This window comes from Melospiza georgiana, chromosome W, assembly GCF_028018845.1.
Source record: "Melospiza georgiana isolate bMelGeo1 chromosome W, bMelGeo1.pri, whole genome shotgun sequence".
Lineage (NCBI taxonomy): Eukaryota > Metazoa > Chordata > Aves > Passeriformes > Passerellidae > Melospiza > Melospiza georgiana.
The window spans coordinates 22,439,974-22,460,881 of NC_080464.1; positions in this window are offsets into that span (position 1 = coordinate 22,439,974).

Here is a 20,908-nt window from a genome sequence, read left to right on the forward strand (position 1 = left end):
GAAATAAAAAATTTAAACATATCTACTGTAGTCATCCACGAAAATCAAATATGTGAAGAGCAAAAATAGCAAGAACAAGAACTGTAGACTCTTCAAAGAATCAGAAAAGAAGAAATCAAAGTAAAGTGCCAAGTCATCAATAGAGTAGCTTATGAAAAACCAAATGTAATTAGTGTCTAAACCTTTCCTAGTGTATATAAACACCAAAAAGTCTGTGATAACCTAAGTGAATCAGACTGTTAGTGTAATTTCACCTTAATACAGCCTGTAGAAGTGACCTACCTTTGAGCTCGAATTAATATCAGACATTCATTTAAATTCAAAGTAGATGTGACTGAACAACAGCTATTATTCAATCCAGAATAGTCTCTCAAATGTGCAGAGTTGATAATGCAAATTAACATCTCAAAAATCCAACCAGCCTGCTCCTCCTTCCTAAAAACTTCCTTTGAGGGCTAGACAACATAGTACACAAAAACAAGCATATCTCAAGAGCAGAATAAAAAAAGAAAGAGACAGCTCTCCTAGTGCCTTAAACCAAAAACACCAAAAAATCAGTTTCCTTAAGTCATTTTCCAAGCCAGTTAGCTGAACACCCAAGCAATAGCTAGTAAAAAGTGCTGAACTGCAAGTAGTAAATTAACCCAAGCAAAAAAAGTGATTTTCTTTATTTATAGCTATCCCTTTTCCTACTGAGATTTAAATCAGTGATTGTCCCAGTCTGAAGCAGTTAAATTCTGCTTAAAAGAAGTATAGAGAGACTCCCCCTCAGAGCTCAGCAGCAAGCTGTAGGATTTTGAGCAGCACTTTTGTGCTGAGTGTTTCAAGTAGCAGAAACCTGATCCCAATTTCTTCTGAAGACATTCCTGCTTGCCACGCATCTAAGAAATCAAGTGCTCTAGAGAGAAAAAGAAATTCCTGAAGTCTCTACATTTCAGAACAAACATCTGCCTCAAATATGACCTAAACCTCTGTCAGATACACTTGTGAAGTGTGTCTGAATTTGCAGTGTAAGCCCAGCACATCCCTCTAGCAAAGAGAGATAGTCATAAACAGAAAGCAGTTCCTGTTCCCCATAACAAACATCTAACTAGCATATTAAAGACAAGACTAAAAGTTTTAAATGGAATTGATTCAGAAATACTAGTGAATAAACTGGCCACTGCAGCAGGTGGCCTAACAAAATTGAAGCAGCCTTTATAGTAATCTCTATAAGCATTAAAAACTAGCCAATAACAGATTTCAAAAGTACTGCCAAAGTAAAGAAGTATAAAAAGGCCAGAGACCAAGACCACAAGTTGATAGTAGAAGCACTTAATATAGTTCAAGATAATGTGTCTTTAGCGTTCAGTTGTATACAAGCACAGTTATAAATACAAGCAACAGCAGCTCTGATCATATAAGAAAGAAGTGAAAGTAATTTTCCAGCTGAAATTCAAGAAATTGTATTAGATAATGCAATTGATTTTAAAAAGAACTTTCAATCCTAGCAGACTATAGTGAATTTCACCTGTAATCCTGTTTCTAATGTAGAAACTGCCTTTGTGCTTCCATACATAATGCCACTGTTTATGTTATCCATCCCATCATTGCCCTAAAATTAAACCATAAAAAAACAATACTCTATCCTTCAAAACATAGAGTGTAAACACGAAAAATAAATAGAAAGTGGCAGACAATAAACTTAGAATCCTGCATTACTAGAGAACAGATAAAATTCATTTGTGAAAGCGATACTATTATTGCTCAAGATGTGTGTTTAAACACTGAACAGAGTATTTGTCACTTTGAAATTCATCCAGTCACTGACCAGAAAACTGTGCTCGTATATACTAGAAAAGAGTGTATGCTTGAGAACTACTTGTGCTGCTGTACAAATTGATAGCAATAATATTATTCTATCTAGTAGAAACCATTCTAATCTCTGTATATGTAATTTTGTTAAAATTATTAGATGTGATCTTTAAGTAGTCACCAACTACAAATAAAATCTTTAATAAATTGTGCCACCCCATTGTAGTTTTACTACTATTAGTTAAAGTAAGCTTAAAATTACCTATTATATTGTTAATTTAGAACTAGAGAATGCTACAACAAATAACTGTACTAACATCTTTATCAAAAGCACATAGTGAAGCACTAAAAGACACTTACTCTTGTGAAAGTTTTCATTGAGTAAAAAAATTAACTTATTTCCTAGGAAAGGGGGGAATGAGACAGAGTAAAGATCCATTGTAAATTAGGTAAAGTGTCTAAGAAAGGTGAAAAGTCTGTGAGGCCAAAGCTGAAAGAGGAACTCGCATGCCGAGACAGCAAAGAGACAGAGAAAGAAAAACAGAAAAAACCACAAAGAAGATTTGCCCCCAACTTAAAAATTCCTTTGATAAAGAAGAACTAGTGCTAAATGTCACGCAGAATGAATATATATGAACTTATAGTGAAACTGTATACATATGCATTTAGAAAAAAGATAAAAGAAGACCCGAGGTCTTCAGAAGTACGCATGCCTTGTTGAGAGACTTGCGTCCAGCGCGCGTCGTAAATAAACATACAGAGCTTTACAACTTTTAAAAAGTTGTGAAGTTTCTTCTTTTCTCCGCAAAACAGGGGGAAAGATATGAGGGACATGGCATAGATACATGAAAAAAAAAAAAAAAAAGAAAAAAATCCTTCCCAAAGTCAAAGCCATGAAAAGGCATGGCATGCCATCAAGGGCAGGGACAAGCACCAAAGATTCGTCTATTGGTCCCCACTGAAATCGCTAGATTCCCTTTCCCTCCCAGAAAGGAAATGAAATTTCCCGTTGGGAAGGGAAAGGGAATCCTGCAACCCTGAAAAGAAAGCCTTACAAACACTCTGGAAAGGCGATAGGATCAAATGAAATGCAATTGAATAAAAACAGAAAATCGGGAATTTTTGCGCCTTCATAAAATGGCCTGTGAGGAAATGAGCTGCATTAAAAAGGACCAACACATGCCAAAACTAAGCTCACCGATGGTGCAAAAGCAGGGGGAAAATGTCGCGGACATTCCTCCACAGAAATCCTTTCTTTCGGATTTCTGCGTCTTCTGGAGGCCAGAGGCTTCAGAAGACATGGTAAACAATTATTATCAGCTGCTCTGGAATGCAACAGGGACACCTTGATTTGCTGATTTCCTATGTTTATAATTAAGGGCCAATCACCAGTGTGAGCTAGGGGACCGAGTCCCTGGACACAACTTTGTTTTAGATTGTTTCTTTCTATTCTTAGCTAGCCTAGCTGCTCTGCAAACCTCTCTCTATATTCTTTTAATATAGTCATAATGTATTATATATAATATCTTAATAAATCAAGCCTTCTGATCAAGATACAAGATTCACCGTCTCTCTATCACCAGCTGCGACCCACTCAGGTGCGGTAATATCTGGTGACCCCTCATGTAAGAGCAAAACTTAATGTAATAAGACCAGAGGAGCAAATTGCTGCACTGGGTAAAAATCCTGTATGTGTAGCATTTGATGGTTGCTTTGAAGTGACCACAAAAGTGGATTCAAGCCAGGAGCTGAAGAACTGAAGATTTGGATAGAGTTCACAGCCAAGGCTGACCACAACAGAACCTTCTTCTGGAACACCATCAGGAAAGATGATGGAAAAGAGCTGCAGACCTGTGGAGCTGGCCAGAGCAAGCTGGACTCTTTCAAAAGGTATTGTTCACTTTTCTATCCCTGATGAACCAGCCCTTCGTAGCTTGTGGCTGTTCGTATGGCAGACACATGCCTTGCCAGAAGAGATTTGATTCTCCCCTTCAGAGGAGAAAGTTATTGCCCTGTGGGAACATTGGTGCAGGGAAGACAGTTTCCTTTTGTCAGAAACAGATATCTATGAATTCTTTCGATGGGCAAAGCTTTTTGGGTTCTTTACTGATGTCCTGTACGCTTTAGATGTTTTCGTCTGGGAGTGCATGGACTCGATTATCCAGTGTGTCTACAGTCAGGGACGCGTGTTACCTTCTACCTACCCAGCATTTATAAAGCTTTTCCCAGTCCTGAAACGCAGAGCAGATTGTTTTCAATGGATCTCTAATTGTTATGGCCAGGCTTCGTTTCCCCCCCCCTTGGCAGAAGACCCGGTGGGTGATGACTTTGGGCTTTTTCCCCGCTCCTGCTTTGCAGCGGGGGAGGCTGAAACTTCGCGGCATGAAGAAGTTTTTTTTACTCTTGCTCCGGAGCATGCTCAGATGGAGTTTTCTCCTTTCCCCCCTTCTCTCTCTCCGGGGGGATGGGAGTGGCCGCTCAAGCCAGCGCCGGCCTTTTAGACTCCGCCTCCTTCAGACATGGGGGCGGCACCGGTCTCTGGGGTTTCCTCCACGCCCCTGCCAGAGCCGTCACTCCAGGAGGTCCCGTCCGCGGTTTCACCGGCCTCCCCGCGCCTGCCAGAGCCTGTGTCGGAGAAGGCAGAAGAGACAGCACTTTCGGCGATTGACCTGTTGCTAAGCAACAGCGATGCTCCGCCACTTCTCCAGGCTCCACTGCTGCCTGTTTGCGCTGCGACGGAGGCTGCGACTGCGCCTCCGCAGCAGACCCTGGAGTCAGCGGCAGAAAACGCCGCTGAACCTGCGGGACCCTCGGAGCAGCCCGCGGTGGATCCCACAGTCAGCGCGGTTCCCTCCCCAGTTCCGGCTTCCCCCTCGCTGCTTCCACTGGACGTCCCAGCAGCTCTGCCCTCCGGATCGGCGTCAGAGACTGCCCTGGAAGCGGCGGCTTGTTCGAGCTCAAGCCGTCCCGAGCCGGCTCCCCCAGCAGCCGCCCCGGCGGGGGGTCTCGCCTTCAGTGGAGCGGGGGCTGCCCGCCAGCTGACTCTTGCGGCAGTCCAGCTGCCGGTTTTTAAGATCAGCGGCGGTTTGGGGGGTGGTGTTTCGGTTGCTGTCCCATGGAGGCTGCCATCTCTGCCGCCCCTCTTGTGCCCTAGGGGCGAGGGGGAGGGGGCTCCCGAGAGCCCTGCCTTTGGTCCCCAGCCCGGTGGGGATGGTGCCGTGTCGCTGTAGGAAACAAACATTCCCAGACCCGAGATGAAGATTCTCGGGGCAGCTTCTATTTCCTCACTGCTGGCATGCCTCAGTGGTTTAGGGGAAAGGAAGCGTCTCACTAGCCGTGCTGCCATTGTACTGCCAGCAGGGTTCAGGCCTGTGGATATGCAGAGCCTTCCTTATGAGTTTGGCCTGGGACGTTGGGCTCAGGAGGTTCCTGGGCCAGGGCCATCACTTGGCCTCCTTATGTTTCTCCTACCAGTCCTGGTCCCCCTTTGTAAGCCAGTTTTGGGGTTCCTGGTCCAGCATGGGCCAGGGCCCCCAGGGCCTTTCCTTCTCTGGCACTGCTCTGCTCGGCTGCTGCTCTTTTGTTTTCAATCCAAAAAAAAATAAATTAAAATTAAATAAAAAAGATTGAAAATAGCAGGCAGCAGCTCTGAAGCGCTGAAGCATTGAAGGGCCAGAAAGGACATTCCAAAATTGTTCAAATGGTTTCAAATTGTTTTAAATTGTTTAAAATTGTATTAAGACTGTCGGTGGTTTTTGATGGCTATTGATGGAACTCTTTTGCAGAAGTCTGTTTCAGGACCAAAAGGACTCTCAGATATTCCAAGGGAAACAACTTCGGCTCTTGGACTGTTCCTGAAACTCAGCTGCATGGACTTCAATTTTCTTTGCATTGTTTTTGGCATTTTTCATATATTGTAGGATTGTTTTAGTGAATTGTTAGTATTCTATATTTTATAGGTGAAGAAATTTCCTGTTCATTCCTCATCAGGATTTTTCTTTTATTTTGTACAGTTTAGAAAGGTGAGATGTCGCGGACATTTCTCCACTGAAATCCTTTCTTTCGGATTTCTGCGTCTTCTGGAGGCCAGAGGCTTCAGAAGACAAGGTAAACAATTATTATCAGCTGCTGTGGAATGCAACAGGGACACCTTGATTGGCTCATTTCCTATGTTTATAATTAGGGCCTATCACCAGTGTGAGCTAGGGGACTGAGTCCTTGGCCACAACTTTGTTATAGATTCTTTCTTTCTATTCTTAGCTAGCCTAGCTGCTCTGCAAACCTCTCTCTATATTTTGTCAATATAGTCATAATGTATTATATATAATATCTTAATAAATCAAGACTTCTGATCAAGATACTAGATTCACGGCCTCTCTATAACCAGCTGCGACCCACTCAGGCGCAGTAATAGGAAAAGTGAACGAGGAGTAAAAACCATAGGGAGAAAGATATGAGGGACATGGCATGGAGACTTAAAAAAAAAAAAGAAAAAAAAAGGAAATTTTTTTCCCAAAGTCAAAACCATCAAAATGCAGGATGGCCATATGCCATCAAGTGCAGGCACATGCAGCAAAGCTTGCAAAAATTGATCCCCACGGAAGGCCAAAAGAGAAAAAAAGGACTTACAAACACGCTGGAATGGAGATAGCATCAAAGGAATTGCAATTGGAGGAGAAAAAAGGAAAATTTGGGAAATTCCCTGATTACAAGAAAATGGACTGGGATTATATCAGGTACAGTGCAAAACACAAAAACATGCCAAAACTAAGCTCACCGATGTTTCAAAAGCAGGGGAAAACATCAAGGAGGAGGACACAACTTGGAGGGGAAGATATGAGAGACATGGCAAGGACACTTAAAAAAAAAAAGAAATAAACAATATTTTTCCTAAAGTCAAAGCCATCAAAAGGCATGGCATGCGATCAAGGGCAGGGACAAGCCCCAAAGATTCCTCTATTGGTCCCCATTGAAATCGCAATATTCCCTTTCCCTTCCCGAAAAGAAAATTTCGGGTAGGGAAAGGGAATCTTGCGACCCTGAAAAGAAAGCCTTACAGACACTCTGGAAAGGATATAGGATCAAATGAAATGCAATTGAAAAAATGCCCATGGCAGGGATTGAAAGGCGAGCTCATGAACATCCATGATACGCACGATGATTCCCAGACCCAAGGTGCCAAGCCTGCCAAGTCAGGCTGGTTTGATAGTACAAAGTGTCTTGTGCAATCTGCCATTGACAAGTGGGGCCGGTGAGTTTTGTTTGCCGGGGAAAAAGGCGGTGGATTGTGTTGGAGGGCCTGGGGCTGCTAGTGGCCGCCTGGCTCCTGACAATCCACAATACATTGGGTGGTTCCCAGTCCAAAGGTGGCAACACTGCCAAGTCAAGCTAGTTTATAGTACAAAGTGGCTCCTGATATCTACCATCCAGAAGCGGGGCAGGTGAGTTTTGTTTGCAAGGCAAATGGAACGCGGTTTGTGTTTGGGGGGCTGTGGCTTAGAGTGGCCCGCTGGATCCTGAAAATCCCCAATACGCGAAAGAGAGCTGTTACACGCAAGGTGGCACCATTGCCAAGTCAGGCTGGTTTGACAGTACCAAGCGGCTTCTGCTAACTGCCATCCAGAAGCGGGGCTGATGATTTTTGTTTGCCAGGGAAACAGGCCGAGTTGTTTGTTTGGGGGCATGTTGCTGGGACTGGCCGGCTAGCTCCTGCAAATCCACGATACGCAGGATGGACGCCAGACTCAATGTGGCTCCAGTGCCAAGTTAGGCTGGTTTGATAGTCCCAAGTGGCTCCTGAAATCAGCCATCCAGAAGCAGGGCAGGTGAGTTTTGTTTGCCAGTGAAAAGGGACGTTGCTTTTCTTGGAGGGCCTGTGGTTGGGAGTGTCCAGTTGGACCCTGAAAATCCACGATAGGAAGGATGGTTCCCAGACGCAAGGTGGCACCAGTGCCCAGTCGGGCTGGTTTGATAGTACCAAGTGTGTCCTGCAATCTACCATCCAGAATCAGAGCAGCTGAGTTTTGTTTCCAGAGAATAGGGCCGTGGTTTGTGTCTGGGGGCCTATGGCCGGGAGTTGCCGGCTGGCTCCTGAAAATCCACGATACGCAGGATGGTTCCCAGACCCAATGTGGCATTAGTGCCAAGTCGGGCTGTTTTGAGAGTAGCAAGTGGCTCCTGCAAATGGCCATCCAGAAGCAGGGTAGGTGGGTTTTTTTTGCCAAGAATAAGGGACGTTTTTTTTGTTGGAGGGCCTGTGGCTGGGAGTGGCCGGCTGGCCCCTGAAAATCCAAGATAGGCAGGATGGTTCCCAGATGCAAGGTGGCACCAGTGTCCAGTCAGGCTTTTGTGATAGTACCAAGTGTGTCCTGTAATCTACCATCAAGAAGCGGGGCAGCTGAGTTTTGTTTGCCGGCGAAGAGGGCCGTGGTTTTTGTTTGGGAACCTATGGTTCGGAGTCGCCGGCTGGCTCCTGAAAATCTACGATACGCAGGATGGTTCCCAGACCCAAGGTGGCACCACTTCCAAGTCGGGCTGGTTTGATAGTACCAAGTGGCTCCTGCAATCTGCCATCCAGAAGCGGGGAAGGTGATTTTTTTTTGCCAAGAATAAGGGACTTTTTTTTGTTGGAGGGCCTGCTGCTGGGAGTTGCCGGCTGGCCCCTGACAATCCGCGATACGCAGGATATTTCCCAGACCCATGGTGGCACCAGTGCCAAGTCATGCTGGTTTGATAGTACCAAGTGGCTTCTGTAATCTGCCGTCCAGAAGCAAGGCAGCTGAATTTTGTTTGCCAGAGAAAATGACCGAGGTTTTGTTCAAAGTTCTGTGGCTGGGACTGGACGGCTGGCCCCGGAAAATCCACGATACAGAGGATGGTTCCCAGACCCAAGGTGGCACCAGTGCCAAGTCGGGCTAGATGGACAGAGCCAAGTGGTTCCAGCAATCTGCCATCCAGAAGCAGGGCCGCTTAGTTTTGTTTGCCAGGGAAAAGGGCCCTGGTTTGTGTTTGGGCGCCTATGGCTGGGAGTAGCCAGCTGGCTCCTGCAAATCCATGATACGCAGGATGGACCCCAGACTCAAGGTGGCACCAGTGCCAAGTCGGGTTGGTTTGATAGGACCAAGTAGCTCCTGCAATCTGCCATCCAGCAGCGGGACAGGAGAGTTTTGTTTGCAAGAGAAAAAAGACGTAGTTTTTCTTGGAGGGCCTGTGGTTGGGAGTGTCCAGCTGGCCCCCGAAAATCCACGATAGGCAGGATGGTTCCCAGATGCAAGGTGGCACCAGTGCCAAGTTGGGCTGATTTGATAGTACCAAGTGTGGCCTGCAATCTACCATCCAGAAGCGGGGCAGCTGAGTTTTGTTTGCCAGAGAATAGGGCCGTGGTTTGTGTATGGTGGCCTATGGCCCGGAGTGGCCAGCATGCCCCTTAAAATCCACGATATGCAGGATTGTTCCAAGACCCAAGGTAGAAAAACAGACAGGTAGGGCTGGTTTTATAGTACCAAGTGGCTCCTGCAATCTGCCATCCAGAAGCGGGGCAGCTGAGTTTTCTTTGCCAGGGAAACAAGCCGTGGTTTCTGTCTGGGGGCCTATGGCCGGGAGATGCCGGCTGGCTCCTGAAAATTTGCGATACGCAGGATGGTTCCCAGACCCAAGGTGGCATTAGTGCCAAGTTGGGCTGTTTTGATAGTAGCAAGTGGCCCCTGCAATCTGCCATCCAGAAGCTGGGAAGATGAGTTTTGTTTCCCAGAGAAAAGTGCCGTGGTTTGCGTTTGTGGGCCTGTGGCTGGGAGTGGCCGCCTGGCACCTTGAAATCTTTTATATGCAGGATGGCTCCCAGACCCAAGGTGGCAACACTACCAAGTCTGGCTGATATTGCAGTTCCAAGTGGCTCTAGCAATCTGCCATGCAGAAGCCCGGCAACTGAGTTTTGTTTGCAAGAGTCAAGGGCCATAATTTGTATTTGGGGGCCAATGTCAGAAAGTGGCTGGCTGGCTCCTGAAAATCCACGATATGCAGGATGGTTCCCAGACACCAGGTGGCACCAGTGCCAAGTCGGGCTGGTTTGGTAGTACCAAGTGGCTCCTGCAATCTGCCATCCAGAAGCTGGGCTGGTGAGTTTTTTTATCCAAGGAAAACGGACGTTGTTTTTGTGGGAGGGCCTTTGGCTGGGAGTGACCGGCTGGCTCCTGAAAATCCACGATACGCAGGATGGTTCCCAGACCCAAGGCGGCACGAGTGCAAAGTCAGGCTTTTTTGATAGTACCAAGTGGGTCCTGCAATCTGCCCTCCAGAAGCAGGGCAGCTGAATTTTGTTTGCCAGGGAAAAGGGCCATCGTTTTTGTCTGGGGGCCTCTGGCTCGGAGTGGCCAGCTGGCCCCTGAAAATCCACGATATGCAGGATGGTTCCCAGAACCAAGGCAGAAACACTGAAAGGTCGGGCTGGTTTTATAGTACCAAGTGGCTCATGCAATCTGCCATCCAGAAGCGGGGAAGCTGAGTTTTGTTTGCCAGGGAAACGGGCTCTGGTTGATGTCTGGGGGCCTATGGCCAGGAGTGGCCGGCTGGCTCCGGATAATTTACGATACGCAGGATGGTTCCCAGACCCAAGGTGGCATTAGTGCCAAGTCGGTCTGGTTTGATAGTACCAAGTGACTCCTGCAATGTGCCATCCAGAAGCAAGGCTGCTGAGTTTTGTTTGCCAGAGAAAATGACCGAGGTTTTGTTAAGGGTTCTGGGGCTGGGGCTGGACGGCTCACCCCTGAAAAACCACGATACACAGGATGGTTTCCAGACCCAAGGTGGCACCAGTGTCAAGTCAGGCTTTCTTGATAGTACCAAGTGGCTCCTGCAATCTGCCATGCAGAAGCAGGGCAGGCGAGTTTTTTTTGCCCAGAATAAGAGGCGTTGTTTTTCTGGGAGCGCCTGTGGTTGGGAATGGCCAGCTGGTCCCTGAAAATCCACGATAGGCAGGATGGTTCCCAGACCCATGGTGGCACCAGTGCCAAGTCGGGCTGGTTTGATAGTATCAAGTGTGTCCTGCAATCTGCCATCCAGAAGCAGGGCAGCTTAGTTTTGTTTGCCAGGGAAAAGGGCCCTGGTTTGTGTTTGGGGGCCTGTGGCTGGGAGTGGCCGGCTGGCTCCTGCAAATCCATGATACGCAGAAATTACCCCAGACTCAAGTGGCACTAGTGCCAAGCCGGGTTGGTTTGATAGTACCAAGTGGGTCCTGCAATCTGCTATCCAGTAGCAGGGCAGGTGAGTTTTGTTTGCCAGAGGAAAGGGACGTTTTTTTTCTTGCAGGGCCTGTGGTTAGGAGTGGCCAGCTGGCCCCTGAAAATCTGCGATACGCAGGATGGTTCCCAGACCCAAGGTGGCACCAGTGCCAAGTCAGGCATTTTTGATAGTGCCAAGTGGGTCCTGCAATCTGCAATCCAGAAGATGGGCAGGTGAGTTTTGTTTCCCACAGAAGCGGGCCGAGATTTGTGTTGGCGGTCCTATAGCTTGGAGTGGCCGGCTGGCTCCTGAAATTCCACGATACGCAGGATGGTTCCCAGACCGAAGGTGGCGCCCGTGCCAAGTCATGCTTTTGTGATAGTACCAAGTGGGTCCTGCAATCTGCCATCAAGAATCTGAGCAGGTGAGTTTTGTTTGCCAGGGAAACTGGCTGTGGTTTGTGTTTGGGGGCCTGTGGCTGAGAGTGGCCGGCTGGCCCCTGAAAATCCGCGATACCCAGGATGGTTCCTACACCCAAGGTGGCACCAGTTCCAAGTCGGGCTCGTTTGATACTACCAAGTGGCTTCTGCAATCTGCCATTCAGAAGCAAGGCAGCTGAGTTTTGTTTGCCAAGGAATAGGGCCGAGGTCTGTGTCTGGGGCCTATGGCAGGAAGTAGCCGGCTTGCTCCTAAAAAGCTACGATAGTCAGGATGGTTCCCAGATCCAAGGGGGCACCAGTGCCAAGTCCGGCCGGTATGATAGTAACAAGTGGCTCCTGCAATAAGCCATCCAGAGGCGGGGCAGGTGAGTTTTTTTTGCCAACAATAGGGGACGTTGTTTTTATTGGAGGGCCTGTGGCTGGGAGTGGCCGGCTGGCCCCTGAAAATCTGCGATACGCAGGATGTTTCCCAGACCCAAGGTGGCACCAGTGCCAAGTAAGGCTTTTCTGATAGTACCAAGTGGGTCCTGCAATCTGCCATCCAGAAGCTGGGCAGGTGAGTTTTGTTTGCCAAAGAAACGGGCCAAGGTTTGTGTTTGGGAACCTATGGTTTGGAGTGGCCGGCTGCCTCCTGAAAATCCACGATACGCAGGATGGTTCCCAGACACCAGGTGGCACCAGTGCCAAGTCGGGCTGGTTTGGTAGCACCAAGTGGCTCCTGCAATCTGCCATCCAGAAGCGGGGCTAGTGAGTTTTTTTATCCAAGGAAAAGGGACGTTGTTTTTGTGGGAGGACCTGTGGCTGGGAGTGGCCGGCTGGCCCCTGATAATCCACGGCACGCAGGATGGTTCCCAGACCAATGGTGGCATCAGTGCCAAGTCGGGCTGGTTTGATAGTACAAAGTGGCTTCTGCAACCTGCCATCCAGAAGCGGGGCAGCTGAGTTTTGTTTGCCAGAGAAAATGACCGAGGTTTTGTGCAGGGTTCTGTGGCTGAGAGTGGACGGCTGGCCCCTGAAAATACACAATACACAGGATGGTTCCCAGACCCAAGGTGGCACCTGTGCCAAGTCAGGCGTTCGTGATAGTACCAAGTGCCTCCTGCAATCTTCCATCCAGAAGCGGGGCAGCTGAGTTTTTTTGCCAATGAAAAGGTCCGAGGTTTGTGTTTGGGGGCCTGTTGCTGGGCGTGGCCTGCTGGCCTCCGAAAATCCACGATACGCAGGATGGTTCCCAGACCCAAGGTTGCACCAGAGTAAAGTCGGGCTGCTTTGATAGTACCAAGTGCCTCCTGCAATCTGCCGTCCAGAAGCGGGGCAGGTGGGTTTAGTTTGGCAGAGAAAAGGGACGTAGTTTTTCTTGGAGGGCCTGTGGTTGGGAGTGGCCAGGTGGCGCCTGAAAATCCACCATAGGCAGGATGGTTCCCAGACGCAAGGTGGCACCAGTGCCAAGTCAGGCTTTTTTGATAGTACAATGTGTGTCCTGCAATCTGCCATCCAGAAGCAGGGCAGTTGAGTTTTGTTTGCCAGAGAATAGGGCCGTGGTTTGTGTATGGTGGTCTATGGCCAGGAGTGGCCAGCTGGCCCCTGAAAATCCACGATATGCAGGATTGTTCCCAGACCCAAGGTAGAAACACTGACAGGTCGGTCTTGTTTTATAGTACCAAGTGTCTCCTGCAATCGGCCATCCAGAAGCGGGGCAGCTGAGTTTTGTTTCCAGGGAAACAAGCCATGGTTTGTGTCGACGGGCCTATGGCCAGGAGTGGCCGGCTGGCTCCTGAAAATTTACGATACGCAGGATGGTTCCCAGACCCAAGGTGGCATTATTGCCAAGTCGGGCTGTTTTGATAGTAGAAAGTGGCTCCTGTAATCTGCCATCCAGAAGCTGGGCAGATGACTTTTGTTTCCCAGAGAAAAGCGCCGTGGTTTGTGTTTGGGGGCTTGTGGCTGGGAGTGGCCGGCTGGCCCCTGAAAATCCGCGATACCCAGGATGGTTCCCAGACCCAAGGTGGCACCAGTGACATGTCGGGCTGGTTTGATAGTAGCAAGTGGCTCCTGCAATCTGCCATCCAGAAGCGGGGCAGCTGAGTTTAGTTTGCCAAGGAAAAGGGCCGAGATCTTTGTCTGGGGCCCTATGGAAGGAAGTGGCTAGCTGGCTCCTGAAAATCCACGATACGCTGGATGTTTTCCAGACCCAAGGAGGCACCAGTGCCAAGTCGGGCTTCCTTGACAGTACCATGTATCTCCTGCAATGTGCAATCCACGATCAAGGCTTGTGATTACTTTTTGCATGTGAAAAGGGCGAGGTTTGGATTCGAGGGTCTGTGGCCGAGACAGGCCGGGTGGCTCCTGAAATTCTTTGATGTGCAGGATGCTTCCCAGACCCAACATGGCATGAGTGCCAAGTCAAGATTGTTTGATGGTACAAATGGGTCGTGCAATTTGCCATCCAGAAGCGGGGCACCTGAGTTTTGTTAGTTAGGGAAACGGGCCGTGGATTGTGTTTGGGTGGCTATGGATTGGAGTGGCCAGCAGGCTCCTGAAAATCCATGACACGTTGGAGTTTTCCCAGACCCAAGATGGCACCAGTGCCAAGTCAGGCTGGTTTGATATTACCAAGTTCCTCCTGCAATCTACCATGAAGAAGCGTGCAGCTGAGTTTTGTTTTTCAGGGAAAAGGGCCTTTGTTTTTGTTTGGGGGCCTGTGGCAGGGAGTGGCTGGCTGGCGCCTTTAAATCCACGATTCGCAGGATGTTTGCAAGACCGAAGGTGTCACCAGTGCTAAGTCGGGCTGGTTTGATAGTACCAAGTGGCTCCTGCAATCTGCCATCCAGAAGCGTAGCAGCTGAGTTTTGTGTGCTAGGGAAACGGGCCGAGGTTTGTGTTTGGGGGCCTGTGGCTGGGAGTTGTCGGCTGGCTCCTGAAAATCCACGATACTAAGGATGGTTTGCAGACCCAAGTTGGTAACAGTGCCAAGTCGGGCTGGTTTGATAGTACCAAGTGGCTCCTGCAATCTGCCATCCAGAAGTGGGTCAGTTGAGTTTTGCTTGCCAGGGAAATGGGCCCAGGTTTTTGTCTGGGGGCCTATTGCCTGCAGGGTCCGGATGGTTCCTGAAAATCTACGTTAGGCTTGATGGTTTCCAGACCCAAGGCGGCACCAGTGCCAAATCAGGCTGGTTTGATAGTACGAAGTGCCTCCTGCAATCTGCCATCCAGAAGCGAGGCAGCTGAGCTTTGTCTTTAAGGGAAAAGGGCCGTGGTTTGTGTTTGGGGGCCTGTGGTTGGGAGTCGCCGGCTGGACCCTGAAAATCCACGATGCGCAGGAAGGTTCCCAGACCCAAGTTGGCACCAGTGCCAAATAGGGCTGGTTTTGTAGTACCAAGTGACTCTTCAAATATGCCATCCAGAAGTAGGGCAGGTTAGTTTTTTTGCCAGGGAAACGAGCTGAAGTGTGTGCCTGGGGGCCTATTGCCGGGAGTGGCCGGCTGGCTCCTGAAAATCCACGGTACGCAGGATGGTCCCCAGACACAAGGTGGCACCAGTACTATGATGTGCTGGTTTGATAGTACCAAGTGGCTCCTGCAATCTGCCATCCAGAAGCGGGGAACTGTGTTTTGTTTGATAGGGAAAAGGGCCGTGGTTTGTGTTTGGGGGCCAGTGGCTTGGATTTGCCGGCTGGCTCCTGATAATCCAAGATAGGCAGGATGGCTGCCAGACCCAACTTGGCACCAGTACCAAGACAGGCTGGTTTGATAATACCAAGTGGCTCCTGCAATCTGCCATCCAGAAGCAAGGCATCTGAGTTTTGTTTGCCAGTGAAACGGGCCGAGGTTTTAGTCTTAGGGCTGGTGGTTCGGAGTGGCCGGCTGGACCCGGAAAATCTACGATAGGCAGGATTGTACCCAGACCCAAGGTGGCACCAGTGCCAAGTCGGGCTCGTTTGATAGTACCAAGTGTGTCCTGCAATCTGCCATCCAGAAGCGGGTCAGCTGAGTTTTGTTTGCAAGGCAAAAGGGCCGTGATTTGTGTTTGAGGGCCTCTGGCTGGGAGTGGCCGGATGACTCCTGAAAATCCACGATACGCAGGATGGTTCCCAGACCCATGGTGGCACCAGTGGCAAATGGGGCTGGTTTTGTAGTACCAAGAGGCTCCTGCAATCTGCCATCGAGAAGCGGGGCAGGTGAGTTTTGTTTGCCAGGGAAACGGGCCTAGGTTTGTGTCTGGGGACCTATGGCCGGGAGTGGCCGGCTGGCGCCTGAAAATACAAGATGCGTACGATGGTTGCCAGACCCAAGGTTGCAATAGTACCGAGACGGGCTGGTTTGATAGCACCAAGTGCCTCCTCCAATCTACCATCCAGAAGCGGGGCAGGTGAGTTTTGTTTGCCAGGGAAAAAGGCCGTGGTCTTTGTTTGGTTGCTGTGGCCAGGAGTGGATGGCTGGATCCTGAAAATCCATGATATGCAGTGTGTTTGCCAGACCCAAGGTGGCACCAATGCCAAGTCGGGCTGGTTTGATATTACCAAGTGGCTCCTGCAGTCTGCCATCCAGAAGTGGGGCAGGTGAGTTTTGTTTGGCAGAGAAAAGGGCCGTGGTTTGTTTTTGGGGGGCTGTGGCTCGGAGTGGCCCACTGTATCCTGAAAATTCCCAATACGCAGGATGGTTTGCAGACCCAAGTTGGCACCAGTGCCAAATAGGGCTGGTTTTATAGTACCAAGTTCCTCCTGCAATCTGCCATCCAGAAGCGTGCAGCTGAGTTTTGTTTTTCAGGGAAAAGGGCCTTTGTTTTTGTTGGAGGGCCGGTGGCAAGGAGTGGCTTGCTGGCGCCTTTTAATCCACGATTCGCAGGATGTTTGCAAGACCCAAGGTGGCACCAGTGCCAAGTCGAGCTGGTTAGATAGTACCAAGTGCCTCCTGCAATCTGCCATCCAGAAGCAGGGCAGCTGAGCTTTGTTTGCCAGGGAAAAGTTCAGGAGGTTTGTGTTTGGGGGCCTGTGGCTGGGAGTGGCCGGCTGGCTCCTGATAATCCACGTTACTCAGTATGGTTCCCAGACCCAAGGTGGCACCAGTGCCAAGACGGGCTGGTTTGATAATACCAAGTAGCTCCTGCAATCTGCCATCCAGAAAAGGGGCAGGTAAGTTTTTTTTGCAAGGGAAACGGGAACAGGTTTGTGTTTGGGGGCCTATGGCCGGTAGTGGCCGGCTGGTTCCTGAAAATCTACGATAGGCAGGATGCTTCCCAGACCCAAGGTGGCACCGGTGCCAAGTCAGGCTGGTTTGATAGTACAAAGTGGCTCCTGCAATCTGCCATCCAGAAGCGTGGCAGGTGAGTTTTGTGTGCTAGGAAAACCGGCCGAGGTTTTTTTCTGGGGGCCTATGGCTGGCAGTGTCCGTCTAGTTCCTGAAAATCCACGATACGCAGGAGGGTTCCCAGACCCAAGTTGGCACCAGTGCCAAGTTGGGCTGGTTAGATAGTACCAAGTGCCTCCTGCAATCTGCCATCCAGAAGCGGGGCAGCTGAGCTTTGTCTGTAAGGGAAAAGTGCCGAAGTTTGTGTTTGGGGGCCTGTAGTTGGGAGTGGCCGGCGGCTGGCCCCTGAAAATCCACAATACGCAGGATGGTTCCCAGACCCAGGGTGGCACCAGTGCCAAATCGGGCTGGTTTTGTGGTACCAAGTGACTCCTGAAATATGCCATCCAGAAATGAGGCAGGTTAGTTTTTTTGCCAGGGAAACGAGCCGAAGTTTGTGTCTGGGGGCCTACGGCCGGGAGTGGCCGGCTGGCTCCTGAAAATCCATGATATGCAGGATGGTTCCCAGACCCAAGGTGGCACCAGTACTAAGACAGGCTGGTTTGATAGTACCAAGTAGGTCCTGAAATCTGCCATTCAGAATAGGGGAACTGTGTTTTGATAGCCAGGGAAAAGGGCAGTGGTTTGTGTTTGGGGGCCTGTGGCTGAGAGTGGCCGGCTGGCTCATGAAAATCCACGATACGCAGGATGGTTCCCAGACCCAAGGTGGCACCAGTGCCAAGTCGGGCTAATTTGATAGTACCAAGTGTCTCCTGAAATCTGCCATCCAGGAGCGGGGCAGCTGAGTTGTGCTTGCCAGGGAAACGGGCCCAGGTTTGTGTCTGGGGACCTATTGCCTGCAGTGTCCAGATGGTTCCTGAAAATCTACGATAGGCTGTTTGGTTTCCAGACCCAAGGTGGCACCAGTGCCAAGTCTGCCTGGTTTGATAGTACCAAGTAGCTCCTGCAATCTGCCATCCAAAAGTGGGGGAGTTGAGTTTTGTTTGCCAGGGGAAAGGGCCAAGGTTTTTGTTTGGAGGCCTCTGGTTGAGAGTGGTCGTCTAGCTCCTGAAAATCCACGATAGTCAGTATGGTTGTCAGACCCAACTTTGCTCCAATGCCAAGTCGTGCTTGTTTGATTGAAAATTGATTGAAAGCATCTTAAACATGTCAAGTATTTCATTGTAGATGATCTGTGATCCAAATGCTTCTTCCACCGTATAGAGGGACAGAACAATTCTTCCATATCATGATGGTTTAAAATTGTATCAACCAATGTTTACCGCTGAAAAGATATCATCTATTTTTTTCTTTTTTTGGAAGAAAATATTCCTAGACTTACAGCAGGTGAGAACTAAGTAATTTTAAAGAAACAAATGAAATGAAAATATTCTGTAAATAGAATGAAATGAAAAAAGCTGTGTTTTAAATGGGAGCTAAATAATAAACAGAATTTTTGTACCAGGCATTTGAATTACCGCACCAGATCTTTTGCCCATCAAGAGAGGCATTTAGCATTTCAGTCTTTTCCAAGGTGTTCATGATCTGCTATGCTGATCTCTGTGTGTGCCTAGGTGTGTGTGGAAGGGGGGGCATGTGAAGGGGAGTGTGTATGTTTGCTTTACAATTGTTGTGGCAGATTTATGTTTCAGCTCCACATTTGGTTTTAGAAAGGTCACACAGAGTGGATATGAAGTTTACTATCAACAAGAGATGAATTCCCAAATCATCCATTTGACTCTACCTTATAAATCATGTGCTTTGTTGCATATTTTATCAAATATACTTTAAAGCCAGATGGAGGAAGGAGGATGTGGGAATCCCTCCACCATCTTGCAACTTTTATGCAAGTAGGTTTTCAAGAAAATCATCATTTCTCTTTTAAATATGTCTGGAACAGGCATGATGGTAGTGTCAGCCTGTTGGAGTTTTTGTTGATGGAAGAAGTTGTACAAAAGGATTGGTTTTTACATTGACCAGTTACTGAATCAAGCGCAGGAATACATTGGAAATTCAGCTGGGGGATCCTTTCCCCAGCAGACTACTTCTAGAACGAGCTTGTACACTCAAGCTGACTCTTTTGCTCTCTTTTTGTTTCTTTCCTTTTTTCTTGGCTTCTTTGCCACTATCTAGACAATTTTGGAACTTTTTTCCCAACTAAAATGGTTTCAGTAGTCTGATTGTGATCATACATTTTTACAAGGAATTTTTAAAATCTTTCCTCGAGTTAAGAAAGTCAAGGACTTAGGTCTTTTTCTTCCCTTATCAATATTGCAATGAAATTGATAAATAAAGACCAACTCTTTATTTTTGTTTTTAACCCAAGTAGATAATTCCCATCCATTAATCCATTTTGTGGACCAATAGTTGCCATTCTGATGGAAGTTGTCACTTCTTAACAATAGGCATTCTGTGACTATGTTGACAGCACTTTGGGTGAAGATCCTAACTGGTCTTAGATACACGTAGGGAGAAATTTGCTCAGCCAGTGTCAGTCTTAAGCATGCGTATCAGAAGATCTTTCTAGAGCTGGGAATTTTCCCATGAAAGGGATTCAGTTAGGGAAGAGACACTTGTGCCAGAGTTTTACATTCTTCTTGAACACTGCTTAAGGAACTTAGATGCCATGTCCATTTGGATCTCTGTCTGCACAGAACTTTGTCATGCCAGTGCTTGAAATGCATCTTGAAGAGAATTCACTAGCACAGAATGAATGAGAGTGGAAGGGGTTGGTGGGGCTAACCAGGCCCAACCCCCCTGCCTAAACCAGGATACCTAGAGCCTCTTGCCCAGGATTCTATCTGGGTGTACTTTTAATGTCTTCAAAATCCAGGCTCCACAATCTTTCTGGGCAGTCTGTGCCGTGGTTCAGTCACCCTCACAGTAAAGAATCATTTACTGATGTTCAAAGGCAATCTCCTGTATTTCAGTGTGTGCCCACTGCCTCTTGTCTTTTCACTCAGCATCACTGAAAAGACACTGATTCCCTCCCCTTTGCACTATTGCTTCCATATGTATGTGTGCTGCTATGTAGAGATAAGTCAAAAACCTCCCTGAAGCCCAGGCAGATAATATTCCCTCCATCTACCAGTCAAGTTGATTCATCAGAGGAGTTTAAAGTGATGTTCAGCATGAAATTCCCCTGAAAAATCATGCTAACTACATTATTTGGTCGTCTTTCATGTGCCTGGCAAGGTTTTCCAGGAAGAGCTGCTTCATCAACTTCCTGGGGATAAAAAAGAGGCTGGCTGGTTTGTACTATTGCGAGTCCCCCTAATTGCCTTTTTTGAAGATGGGTGTCATTTGCTTACATCCAGTCTTTAGCCTCTCTTGTCGTCTACATCTTAGCAAAAAGCTTTTCCAATATGTCTGGCTAGGACAAACTATGCCAGAACAGAAAACATCTCCAATCATGTTCTAGACGTTGCACGGAGGTCTGCCTAGTGTTTGGCAGGAAGAAAAGAAAAGTTATCCAAAAGAGCTTCCGCAGGATGGTTTCCCAGACCCAAGGTGTCACCAGTACCAAGCGGACTGGTTTGGCAGGACCAAGTGGCTCCTGAAATCTGCCATCCAGAATCAAGGCAGCTGAGTTTTGTTTGCCGGAGTAAAGGGCCGTGGTTTGTGTTTGGGGGTCTCTGGCTGGGAGTGGCCGGCTGGATCCTGAAAATCTACGATATGCAGGACGGTTCCCAGACCTATGTTGGCACCAGTGCAAAATCAGACTGGTTTGATATTACCAAGGACCTTCTGCGATCTGCCATGCAGAAACGTGCAGCTGAGTTGTGTTTTTCAGGGAAAAGGGCCCTTGTTTTTGTTTGAGGGCCTGTGGCAGGGAGTGCCTGGCTTGCGCCTTTAAATCCACGATATGCAGGATGTTTGCAAGACCCAAGGTGGCACCAGTGCCAAGTCGGGCTGGTTTGATAGTACCAAGTGGCTCCTACAATCTACCATCCAGAAGCGAGTCATCTGAATTTTGTGAGCCAGAGAAAAGGGCCGTGGTTTCTGTTTGACAGCCGGTGGCTGCGAGTGGCCGGCTTGCTCCTGAAAATCCACGATATGCAGGATGGTTCCCAGACCCAAGGTGGCAGCAGTGCCAAGTCGGGCTGGTTTGATAGTACCAAGTGGGTCCTACAATCTGCCATCCAGAAGCGGGGCAGCTGAGTTCTGTTTGCC